The sequence below is a fragment of the Passer montanus genome, unplaced genomic scaffold (assembly GCF_014805655.1).
Source record: "Passer montanus isolate IOZ18808 unplaced genomic scaffold, ASM1480565v1 scaffold62, whole genome shotgun sequence".
In the NCBI taxonomy this organism is placed as follows: domain Eukaryota; kingdom Metazoa; phylum Chordata; class Aves; order Passeriformes; family Passeridae; genus Passer; species Passer montanus.
Genome location: NW_024371260.1, coordinates 2,671,460 through 2,684,802, shown reverse-complemented (window position 1 = coordinate 2,684,802; position 13,343 = coordinate 2,671,460).

Genomic DNA, 13,343 nt, shown 5'->3' with positions numbered 1-13,343 from the left:
GCCAGAGAGAGGTTCTGCCCAGCTGACTCCAGCCCATCTTCCCCAGTTCCAATTTCTGTGATTCCATTATTTCCTTTTTCACTGAAACTATGACAAGCAGTGGGGAGGGAGGCAGGAGGAAGAAAGCAGCAGTATTTCCTCCCTGGGATCACAGTTACACCAGCACTGGATTCAGCCAGGCAGAGATGGACTCAAACACCATTTCCCATTTCCTGAAGAGCTCCTTTTCATGGGAGCCATGAGGAAACCACGTGTTTGCCCAACTCAGCCTCAGAACTGGAAAAAAACACAAGCCTGGGTGATTCTCACACTGTAAATTTCAGCGGGGACTTTAAAATAATGCCCTAAATTGGATCTTCATGTGGGAAAAACAAATCTGTCAAGAGAAGAGGCTTTTTAATTTGTGAAACCAGGAGCTCAGCTGTACAGCAGCAACAGTGACAGCATCAATTTGGTTCTGGTAGCTGATGCTAAACTGGGAGGGGTTCAGGGATGGAAACAGCACTGGCTGGATGGCACCAGGGACTGTCCCCTGCTCTCCCTTCACTTCTAGGGGTGGGGTGTTCACAACTTCATTTCAACCACAGCAAAAGTTGGGGATGGTTTTGAAAGGGAAAAGGGAAAAAAAAAAAGAAAAAAAGACAGAAAAAAAGAACAACCCAAAAGAACACTGAGGATAAGGAGGAAAAAAATTGCAGCATCGAATCAATTAATGCGAGTTCTTCCGAACTTCCATGCAAGCTTTGCCTTCAATTAGCATGATCTCACTGAACCCTCTTGTGTAGGCCTGGAGCAAAAGCAATGGAAACTTTCTCCCTTCTTGTTTTAATCTTTCACCAAGTCCTGACTTTCGCCTCCAGCCCGTCTAATTGAAACTAATCTTCGCGGGCGAGGCCTGTCTCTTTCCCTTAATCCCTCTCTAAGGAAGCTCACATGGTCCCAATTACAGCCACACCGGCCCCTTTTATTCCCCTCCTCGGCTCCTTCTGCCAGTTTCATTTTTTGAAAGTTTGCATTATTAACTCCATGCTTGCGAGTTCCTGTCTGTCACGGGGGCCTCGAGATGTTATCACCGCTGGCCGCTGTCTAAGGTTACCATGAAAGCATTTTATGGATTACATTCTGCGAGGAGGCGATAGAGGCCACGATAGCCCAGCACAGTGGCCAGCTTCAGAGCAGCCCAGGGCTGCAATAAATGGGAGGCCAGGGAAGTGTTTATCTTGGATTTAAGTGTATACCTGCTCAGTTATCTGCGGGCAAGGACAATAAGAGCTAAGAAGGGAGCGCTGGCGCTCACAGAGATGCTTTTGAGATGGGTGCTCCTGGCCTGGGAGGAAGGCAGGACATGGAGAGGAGCCTGGCTGGAGAATGTGTTTAACATTACAGAGTTAATGAGGTTAGAGGAAGGCAAAGATAGCTCTCACTGGTTCCCAAGCTGGCTCCTAATCCGAAGGCAAACCCTGGGCTGCTAATACTGAAGCTCAAGCAATTTATTAAAAAAAGACAATTTTCTTTCTCTTCCTTTTTTTTTCTTTTTTTCCTTCTACACCTCCTTCTCATAACTTGCAGACTCCCAGGGAATAGCTCCTGTGTTCCAGGATTTCTAGCACAGCTTCAAGTCATGAATCCATGGTGGTGGTTGCCCCACTGAACACATTTGAACTTCTCAGCACCACCAAAGTGACCTCCCTCCTTCCAACCCCCAAAGGCCACTCTGGCTTCCTTGCAGCTTTCCAAGAATGACCCTCCCAACCTCATGTTCCTTTCCAAGAAGTCGCACAAGAGAAGAAAGTTTTCCACCACAGCAGAGCTGATGAATCAGTGCTGAGCCAACTGGTGACAGGAAAATGAAGGGAGGACACGTGTGGTCACATTAAATTGTAGGTGTGGTCTTCATAACCACCAGTGGTTCTACAAATTGGGCTGCAAGCAACCAAAACCACTGAACCACTGCCAGGAACCAGATGTTACTGCCAGGGACAGATGTTCCCATCACCAAAACAAACACAGCTCAACTCTGGAACCACCAGCCTGCCCATTTTTTGATCAGTTGAAGTCTCAGCTTTCTCTGGCCACAACCACCAAGGATGTTGCCTGAAGAAAGTAGTTTTGTGTTTTCTCATATTGTTCCTTTCACTTTGGAGAAATATTCATTTTTGTATGTTTTTAAGTGTCTTTACTCCAGTGCAATAAAGTTCAAAAGCAAAAAGTCATTTAAAATTTCGAAACAACACATCTTGACAAACTCAAAGCATTTGTTCAAAACACAATTCAAGACAAGAATTGGTAAGAAACCATTCTAACAAGGAAAAATGGCATTTTTAGGAAAAATAGAAACTTGCACATCTGGGAAATGAATTTTTGGCTGAGGCTAACTCATGGACTGGGGTCTAGTGAGCAGCAGCTCCACCTGTAGCAGAGTCATAGCTGGATCCTCAAGGAATCAGCCATGTGTAGGACTGGGGCTATTTCAGCTGCTCCTGGGTGAAGTCTGCTCACACGTTGGCTTTTACTCCTCCTGACGTTCCCTTATAATGGAAATACAACATGGGCTTTTCTCCATTGGTTTTTTTTTAGTATGGAAATCCTCATGACTCATTATTTCTTTCTCTTTCGGAAGATGTTTTCAATAAATGCCTGAAAATGTCTCTCTTCAAAAACAAAAGTGGTTTTGACTTTTGCAGTTGAGAGTCTACCTTGAAAGGCCCTCCCACCTTCACATTTTGAATGAAAAAAAAATTAAATAATGAAATAATTGAGCTTTTTTGAAGCCTAGCCAGTAGAAATGCTGCAGTAGTTTTGAGCGGTATTTTCTTGAGTTTGCACCACTAACACAGATTTTAAAAAGAGAAAACACATCAATACACACCTACATGTGATGCTGGCTGTCTCTGTTCTCTCTCCTGGGAGGTTATGTGGTTTCTGAACACATTTATTCCACCTCCTTTTGGCCTAGAAAGCAGAGTCAGCAAGAAACCCCCACACTGCAACCTCTGGTTTGCTGCTGAATTTCTCACCTGTGAGCTGAGGAGTAAAAACTCATAGCATAACACCACCCATTTATGGCACAGCAAGAATAGGTCGTTCTTTTCCTTTGCCCAGGATATTTATGAGGACTTGGAGAATGATTAACTGAGGGGCAGGGGGGAAATGAATCCTTCTAAGCAGCAAAGCTTTGGATTCTCCAACCAAACAAATGGCTCTTGTTCCAGATTTACAACCTTCCCACAGCCTGGCTGGGATGAGGGATAGCCTATCTTCGTCCTATTAAAGAATTTATGGTGACTATTTACCACCAAAGTAACATCACAGGGCTTGAGGAGGTTGGGAATAATGGGAGGAGAGCAGCCAACATTGTCCCAGTGCTCATTTGCCCAAATACTCAGAGCTGAAGTGGGAGTGGCACCAGCTCGGAGGGAAGTGGGTGGGAGAAAGTCCAGAGTCCAAAGGTGGGCATGGGAAGGGAACAGCTCCAAGGGAAAGAGAAACAGAGAATACATCTGTGTGTACTTGCAGCTCTGGTGTTCCCTCTTTATCCCCAGGCTTGATGTTGGGGAGGGAAATAGATTTGCAAGAGGGTATTTAGGTGGACTAATGAGGTCATTCCCCATGGAGAATAAATCCCTATGATGGTAACTGAGTGTAACTAAGTCAGACCCTGGAGATTCCCCATCCCTGGAAGTGTCCCAGGCCAGGCTGGACAGGGCTTGGAGCAGCCTGGGATAGCAGAAGGTGTCCCTGCCCATGGGAAAGAGATGAGCTTTAAGGTCCCTTCCAACCCAAACCATTCCATGATCCTGTGTTGCCCACAGCAGAAGGAACTAGAAGAAAATGAACAGCAAAGCTGAGTGAGCAGTGAGTGCTTTGAATCTGAGGGGAGCTCCCCAAGGGTGTTCTAGGAGCCATACAATATTCCACACGCTGCTGGCTGGGTTTTCTCCAGTTTTCAGCTGTGGAACTGTCTGAATTACAGCTGCCTTTGGGACTTTTCGGGTTGAGAACAAGGCTTGAGCCCAGGGCACGAGGAGTTTCAAAATTCACTCCATCACTTGAGCTGAAAATATCCCTCCTGAAAGAAACCTCCCCATCTCCTTACAAGAGACTGCTGCTAGATGAGTTTTCCTCTTTGCAGAGGTTCCATTCTGATGGCAGCTCCAACCCAGGGAACCAGGAGCAATCATGGATTGGCTCCAGAGCCTCCGCGTGTAACCGAGATCAGCCCGTTCCACTTTGGAAGCAGGCTGTCAGTAAATGTCATATTTTATTTCACTTCTGAAAGAAAAATATGGCAACACACGCTCTGCTAGCAGGCCAAAAAGAATTCTAACTGCATTTTGCTGAAAGCAATGTTGATTTGGATTTAGCCTAGCACCGCTTGTAAAACTGAATTAGACTGAATTTGTTCTAAGCAGCTGCGACACGAAGATCTTTACACACACACACACACACACACACACACACACACACACTCTTCTGCTGGCTGGAGGGAAACTGCAGCTGATGCTCAGGGGAAAGGCAGCTCCTCTCAAAAGCACAGGAAGTCTCTATCCACTCTCTCCAGGCCTCAGGAGCCAGTGAAGTGGGAAGAGAGAATTCCTGGGCAGTCGTGGGTGATCCAGTACCGGGTGGGTCTCAGGGAGGAGAGGCTCCATAGGTACTTAGAATCCCAGTCAGTGTCCAGCCAACAAACCCCAGAACCAAAGCACTGAGTTTCACAGCCCTTCCACTCCCTGGACAAGCACCTGCTGCTCCAGCCCAACCCACAGGCTGAGGGCACCAGGCAAATTTGAGGGGGAAAAGCCCAAAGACAGCAGGCAGCAAATGCGGGGGCTGGAACTGAAAGAGGAGATCAGCAGGGCTGGGCTGGATCAAACATCTGGCACAGCTGCAGAGGCATCCAGAGCCTCGAGGCTCACACACCTTCCCAGTGGGGTGTGGCTGAGCAGGATGGCAGAGGCAGATGTGGGGTGTGTGTGAGAGCCATGCAAACCACCCGAGCTGTTCTGGGTTTCCACTGCTCTGCACAGACCTGACAGCTGGGGGAAAAGGAATGGGAAGGCTCCCTGAGCAAAGGAGAAGGCTGTTCCTTTCTTCATGGGCAGAGAAATAGACCTTCCCTGGACATCCAGGTTTGGATGGGAACTTCCTCCCCCATGGAGAGCTCTGCCATGGAGCAGCTGTGTTTTCAGGGCTCAGTTCAAACCCTGCCCACAGCTCACGGCATTCTGCTGGGGTTTAGGTCAGGTCTAACATCTCTGGGGCAGCAGTTCCTCTCTTTCCACGACGTATTTTTGTTCCATATTGAAAGAGTTCCAGGAAACTTCACGGGGTCGTGCCCCAGTCTGAGCCAGAGTCTGCTCCCAGAATAGGATGCCAGGTCTGCCAGCTGTGGTGTGCCCACTGCTCCCACTGAGCTGCTGTGTTGATCCCTGACACCTTTTCCTTCAGGAAAAACGAATGACAAGGCACCAGCAGAGCCTGCTTGTGGCAGTTGTTCTGGTTTAGGCACGAGGGTGGATGAGAGGGGTCACAAATACGACAGTGATGGTTTCTGTGTTCCCAGAACACAATCTCCAGCCCAACTCACCAATGCCAGGGCTCTGAGTTCCCAAACCCCATCTGCAGCAATCATTAAATCAACTCTTAACTGTGTCTTCTGTAGTTTTTAATAGACTGGAGTACTTATACTGTCAGTTTTTACTGGGCAAGATGTAATTTTCCAATAAACACAACCTCTTCCAAAAAAACAGCACTTTCTGAACTTTCTCCAGAACCCAAAGGTTTTGGCTGCAGCTGCAGCAATGGGAATCAAATTAGAAAAACAAAAATCCCTCCTTTCACTCCATGCTTCCAAATGTTTTTCCAGGGCTGAGACGAGAGGAGCACTCACTGTTTGTCTCTGCTTCTGTTGGCTTTTAAAAGCACAGGAGGGTGAAGGGGCTGGGTGGCTGGGACTGGAACTTTCACAGCTTGCTTATGTACACAGAGCCATAACCTTTGTGTCTGGCTGGGAGCAGCTGTGCTGCCATTGTGCTCCTCTGCCCGACTGTAAACTGTGGGTGAGTATGGAAAACAGACTGTGAGTGATGGTGACTAATTGGAGAACATCTTGGGGGGACACCCTGAACGTGTGGGAAATGTCAGCCAGCTGGAGGCTGCCTTGGAGCCCTCTGGGTTAGCAGGGCCCACCAGAAACTTTACAGAGAAATGGAATGAGGAGCACCCCTGTTTCAGCCTCCTCCACCTTTAGGAACTGATAATTAATCAGTTATTTAGTTATTAAAGTTATAAGTTAGCTGAGACATTACTGATCAGTTATTCTGATCATTAATCAGAAATTCAGGTATAAACCTCTGATTTCCTCCAGGTCATTCAGAACATCCCTGCCTAGAGAAGCCTCTGGCAGTGGTGAACTTGGATAAATCAGCTACTCTTCAAAAAAAACAAAAAAAAACCAAAAACCCAAGTAATAAAAAACACCAACACAAAGAGAAAAAAATCCTAAAAACATGCCCTTCATATTCTCCTCTCCTAGAAAACCATGGTACTCCTGGCTTGGCATCACTGCCACTACCAGAGATAGAGGGTGGGAACCCCTGGTTCAAAATTCCAGCAGATCCTCCATCCCAAAAGGAAAATTTATCCATTGGAAGGAGGGTTCCTGTTACAGGAACCAAGACTTGCACTGGATGAAATATTCTATTTAATTGTCAGACCACTGGCCATGCTGGTGCTCCTGAAAGAGTCTCTTCCAGCTAATGTGGATGGGATGGTGCTCCCACCTCAGAAAGCAACTCAGGATTTATCTGTTAAAGCCTTCCACTGCAGGTGACAAAGCCAAATAAATTCTGCAGGGGACTTTGAATGAAATCTCTAAAAATTTCTGTAAAATTGCAACTCTCCTGCATAAAAAAACTAATGGGTCTGTAGCAGTAAAATGTACTTTTTAATGGACATAGAAGGTGCATCAGTTCTTTTCTTAAACACCATTACACAATCTATTTTAAAGGAAATAAGATTTTACCATTAAAAATAACAGATTAATAAGAGTGGCCTAGAACAACAACAACCAGCTTTAATAAAAAACATGTATAAATACAATGCTAATACTGCTGGCCTGTGGAATATGCCCACAGCAACTGCCCTGCCACACACCCACTGGGGTCCACAGCAGGTAAAATATTGCAAATTATGATCAGGAAAGGGTTGCAGCTTTTGTCTAGAGAAGCCATTAGAGCTGAGAACATGCAGGATTCTGCATGGAATGGGAAGTCCTGGCTCAAACAGGGATTTGTGTGAAGGAGCCACCTCAGGCCTGTGCAGAAACATCACCACAGCCACTCTGCAGATGCTCTGAGCCCTCACAGCACAAGACAAGTTCAAAAACCCCCAGCAGCAGAGCCCACAATGTCCCCCATTGTCCCCTGCAGCTCCCCTGGCCCACAACAATGGCCTGGTTGTAATCCCAAGGAGCTGGGACATATCTGTGAGCAGGGAGGGGCCTGGGGGAAACCTGCTGTCCTCCTTGGTGCTGAAAAGCCTTTCCTTCTCTGAGTTTAGGCTGGGATGGGATTGACCAGGGACATCCCTGAGCTCAGGCTGGGATGGGATTGACCAGGGACATCCCTGAGCTCAAGGGTGGGATTAACCAGGGACATCCCTGAGCTCAGGAGTGGGATTAACCAGGGAGCATCCCTGAGCTGAGGGGTGGGATGGGATTAACCAGGGAGCATCCCTGAGCTCAGGAGTGGGATGGGATTAGCCAGGGAGCATCCCTGAGCTCAGGGGTGGGATGGGATTGACCAGGGATATCCCTGAGCTCAGGCTGGGATGGGATTAGCCAGGGAGCATCCCTGAGCTCAGGGGTGGGATGGGATTACCCTGAGCATAGGATGGGATGGGATTAACCAGAGACATCCCTGAGCTCAGGGGTGGGATGGGATTAACCAGAGACATCCCTGAGCTCAGGGGTGGGATGGGATTACCCTGAGCACAGGATGGGATGGGATTAACCAGGGAGCATCCCTGAGCTCAGGGGTGGGATGGGATTACCCTGAGCTCAGGGTAATCCCATCCCATCCTGTGCTCAGGGTAATCCCATCCCATCCTGTGCTCAGGGTAATCCCATCCCATCCTGTGCTCAGGGTAATCCCATCCCATCCTGTGCTCAGGGTAATCCCATCCCATCCTGTGCTCAGGGTAATCCCATCCCATCCTGTGCTCAGGGTAATCCCATCCCATCCTGTGCTCAGGGTAATCCCATCCCATCCTGTGCTCAGGGTAATCCCATCCCATCCTGTGCTCAGGGTAATCCCATCCCATCCTGTGCTCAGGGTAATCCCATCCCATCCTGTGCTCAGGGTAATCCCAAGCCGCCCCTGAGCTCAGGGTGGGATGGGATTACCCTGAGCTCACCCTGAGCTCAGGGGTGGGATGGGATTACCCTGAGCTCAGGGTGGGATGGGATTACCCAGGGAGCATCCCTGAGCTCAGGGGTGGGATGGGATTACCCTGAGCTCAGGCTGGGATGGGATTTCAGCTGCATGGCCTGACGTGCCCGTTCTGAATTTAAACACCACCAGGATGACCGTGAGGTGACCAAGGCTCAGAAGCAGCTCCTCCACGGAGCTCCTGGCGATAATCAGCAGCAGGGCTGGGGTCTGCAGCCCAGCCCAGGGGCTCAGCAGGGCCTGGGGAGCTCTGGAGGAGCTCCATGTGCTGCTCAGGTGGGGCACAGGAGGCTGGCCGTGCCCGTGACCGGGGCTTCACCCCCAGCTCTCCAACAGAGCCGTTTTGTTCCCCGGGCGTGGAGGGCGTCCAAACACCGAGCGTTCAGCGAGGGCAGGAAGAGCGTTTGAAGCAAATTCTTGCAGAAATAAATGTGAATTTACTTAACTTACCATGTCTCCTGCTTTTCCCCTCAGCCCCCCCCTCCTTTTCCTTCCTACTGCTGTTCCTCAATAGCATCCCTCTCCTTTCCAAGTCATCCCTCACACTCACCGCTGTGTCCCCCGCTCCCTTTTGCCACCCACTGCCTGCTGCTTTATTTTCTTTTTCCAATTTCTTTCCCCCCTCCCTCCACCTCAGCACAGACTTCTTTCCAGGTGAGAATATTTCACCTTGTGACTCTGTTAAAACAGGCTGTAAAAAAAGCCCTGGCTCTCACCATTTTTAGCCCCTCACAAAGCCACTCCTGCAAAAAGGGACCCACAGAACCAAACCTGCATGGAAATATTTGTTTCCCATGTTCTCTCCTCTAAGTGGATCTGAGGTTTTATGGCTTTGTCAGCCACACAGATTTTTTTTTTGTCCTGACTTTCAGCACTTTGCATCAAGCCAGAGCTTTTGCCTGGCTGTGTTTAGAAGTTAATTGAATTTTCCTTTACAGCAAGTTGTGCACCACAGGTTGAACATTAGAAATACAAACCTTCAAAACCCCAAATTTTAAAACAATCTTTCAGCAGTAATTTGTCAGTTGAAGCCAATCTCATCAACTGGGGGCTGATTCCCTTTTTAAGGCTCCTTGGTGAGGCTGAGCCATCTCCAGGAAGAGCAAAGCACAAGATCTGGAGAATCTGCTGCCTGAAGAAGCACAGGGAGAAAGGACACGAGGAGAAAGGTGGGAAAGTGCTTCTTTTTCCCACACTTTAAGAGTCCTGCATGGAGCCCCCGCTCCCCCAGCCACAGCCCAGGGGCTGTGGGGACAGGTAACAGCAACACTGCTGTGTGGGGCAGTAAAATTTCCTTTTCTATTCCTCAGTTATTTCTTTTTAGGGATGTCCAAACTTCTCCATCCTCTACCCTGCCATGACTGAACACAGACACCTCAGTAACAGCCTCCACAACAGCTGCACCCTCTCTCTCATTGAAATTCCCTACAAATATGGGCTCAGAAGGAACATTTTCCAGAACAGAAACGACCCCAGCAGACAAAATAAGAGGGCAAATTCCCTGCTTGCCATTTTTGCCACCTGCCAACAAAATTCCCAGCACTGCTCTGTGTGGCAACAACAAAAACAGCTTTGCTACCCCCATGAGCCTGGGAAGAGTTAAATCCTCTCCTGTTCAAGCTCCCAGAGCTTTTGGAGTGCAGATATGTCCAGAATAATATTCAGGTTGCCATTAAGTATGTTATATTAATACTCTGTATTAAATTTTAATATAGTGATTATAGAGGAGAAAAATTGTCCTTCAGATTAGGAAGGTATTAAAGAGTTTGGAGGGAAAAAAATCTTTCTTTTGAAAGAAGCATTTATCAGGCAGTTCCCAGGACTTTGGTTATTCCTCAGAGCACTTCCCTGGGGTGTTCAGAACCAGGGGAGCCTCCACATTAATAAAATGGGAGATTCAGCAGCAAATCTTCATTTTAGCTCCTCTGGACTGGAAGTGTGCTCCCAAACCTAAAAAAACCACCTAATTCCAAGGGCCTGGTGATAGTTCCTCCCAGTTTTAATTATCACTAAAGCACAGTGAGCCCATTGACTGGGGATTTTCTTTACCTGACCCCATCCTTTCAGATACTGAGGAAAAATAAACAAACAAAAAAAACCCCAAACCCAACTTTTGGCAGGTCCTCTGCAAATCAGACTCAAGCCAGGGTTCATCTGGATCTCAAAATCCCAGCTCCTTTGCCTCCATGGGGATTTTTATGGTGTCCAGTTCTCCAGACTACCTGGAAGGCTTCATATTTTCCAAGGGGAGGAAAATGCTTGTGCAGGGACAGCACTGGAACCATTGATCCCAGAGGCCCAGATCCTCCAGCAGCAGAGGGAAACAATGGAGGCAGTGTTTTCTGGGAATGAAATGGAAGAAAAATAATTTTGGCTGAACCAGCACTTAGCAATGAAAAACCCTTTTTGTCAGAAAATTCCCAGCTAAATCTGCTGGTGGGAAAAAAATATAAATATCTTGTCCCATTGCTGTGAATCATCCTGATCCAAGACACAGCTGATCACAGGGAAGGTCTTTCCCTTGGAAAGCCTCATGGCATCAGCAGCAGAAGAGTTTGTAAGGAAAAGCTCTTCTCGATTACAAACACCATTCCTTAGAAATATTTCAGGAGTAGAAGAAGAGCAGATTCCAATTTTCTTTTGAAATTACTTCTTGAGTTTTGTATGACCAGCACGAAGATGAAACTGGAATGAAACAGATTTTTCAGCCTCACAGGAAGATGCAGAAGGAATCTGGATACTGACCTTTGTTTCATGGAAATACATTTTCTTTATCCTATTTTCAAACAGACAAGACTAAACATTTCCCAAAGTGACAGCTCCCGAGTGCTGCTCTGGCTTCCTTATATGCACAGGCATTGATAAAAGGCAGAAAATAATGGTCAGTGCTAATTGCCAAGAGTTGCCTTAACTTCTTGTTTCCTTCAGGTGCACCTTGAAGACACATCAAACACACCCAGAGCCAGCAGAGAGCCTGAATGAGTTCAGTGTCTCTGCACTTTCATTAGCAGAAAAGCCACAGTTCATTTCCTAAAGAAAAAAAAAAGGAAATTGAAGGGTTGGTTTTAATCTTGTCCCGGCCTGAGTGAATCCAAGGGCTGGAGCAAATGGGATCCCCGTAAATCTAACGGCAGCCCCGGTGAAACCTTATCCCAGGCCTGCTTTAGGAAGTACTTAGTGTAAGAAGTAGCAGAACTGGTTAGTGGAAACAGACCCTCTCCTCCTGCTGCTGTGACCCTGCCAGATGTGGCACCAGGGCCAGGGAGAGACCCTCACCATGGAATTCATCAGTTCCCATTTATTTAACCCCTCCCGTGCCCGGGCTGGGCGACTCCCCACGAGCCTGGAGGTTTCTGTGGTCACTCAAGGCTGAGGAAGGCAGAGAAAAACTTTTCCTGGCCACTGAGAGAACAGAAATCCGAGCAAGCCATGAGATTCTGAGAAATCCCAGGTGCCCTTGGAGCCCAAAGCTGGGCTAGGAGCTGAGGAAAGGAGGAGGAGAAGGAGAGGGAGAAGGAGAAGGAGAAGGAGAAGGAGAAGGAGAAGGAGAAGGAGAAGGAGAAGGAGAAGGAGAAGGAGAAGGAGAAGGAGAAGGAGAAGGAGAAGGAGGAATTCCTGGGCTTCACCTGTTTGCAGAGCCCCGTTGCAGTTCCCAGCCCCAAGGCCCCTCTTAGATGTTCTTTACACCCTGGAACTCATCCTTTCACAGACCCACCTCCTGCTCTGCCCCTGGAATAACTCCTGGAGTGGCTCCAATTCCCTCTCCAAGCTGAATTCCCTACCTGGCTTCTCCCAGATTCACACGTGGTGATTTCAGGGCTTGGGCAGCACAGCCCTGCCCTGTCCTGGGCTGTTCCCCACACCCCCTGCTAACATCCCAGCCATGCCTGCTGATCCCAGTGATTCTAGTTATCCCAGTGATCCCAGTTATCCCAGTGATCCCAGTTCCTGAACTGGCCAGGAATCTCAGGGATACAGGCAAAAACTGCTGCCATGGAGGTGGGGAGAGGAAAAATCTAACCCTGCAAACAGGCTGAGCTTACCCAGTGGATGGGAAACTGGAAAGCAAAGGGATGTCCTGGAAATGGAAATGGAAAGTTGAAAGGAAAGCTTAGGAAGCAAAAATGCACTTTTTGGGTGTAAGAGGAAGCTCTGGTATCTGCACTAATAACAAGCAGGAAAACTGCTGTGCTGCCTCTTCCCACCTGTGCCTGAGCAGCATTATTTCAAGCTTCCTCATGTTGTGTTTTTTATTTAATTTTCCAGCGAACGCACTCTTTTATCATCCAGAACCGTGAAAGTAAATTAAGAAGAAATGGTTTTCTTTCAATTAGACTCACAGTTGCTTTGAGTAACTGCCTATAATTCTATTTAATGAAAAAATAAAATCATTATTCCAGCTCTCCCTGTGCCCTGACAAGCACACAGACGGGCCCCATTAGCAAGCACTGTAGATTTACTTAATTAGAAAAATATTTTGTTTTCTCCAATTTTTAAAAAAGGAGAAAGAAAGGGAGGAAAAAAAGAAGCAAAAAAGAAACCTCCAGGCACAATATTAATCTAACCTGTTACCTGGTGCTTAATAACTTATAAACTAAAGGCATCTATCAATCTATAATTTAGTTCTGCCTTTGATCTGCTCCAGCCCTTGGCTCCCAGTCTGGCAGCTGCTGCTGTCTTATCCTTCCTGCTTCGCTTCCAAGCACGAGGTCCCACACCCTGCCTGGGCTTTAATGGGATTTTTGGACACACAACCCTGAGGTTGGAGGGTGCAGAAGAGCAGAACTTCCACCTTGAGCTTGAGGAAATAACAGAACAACAGGAGGGAGCCCAGTGCCTGCCCCGGACCCACCACCCACCCTCAGTGCCCTTCCCTTGGGGTGATGCTCCCAT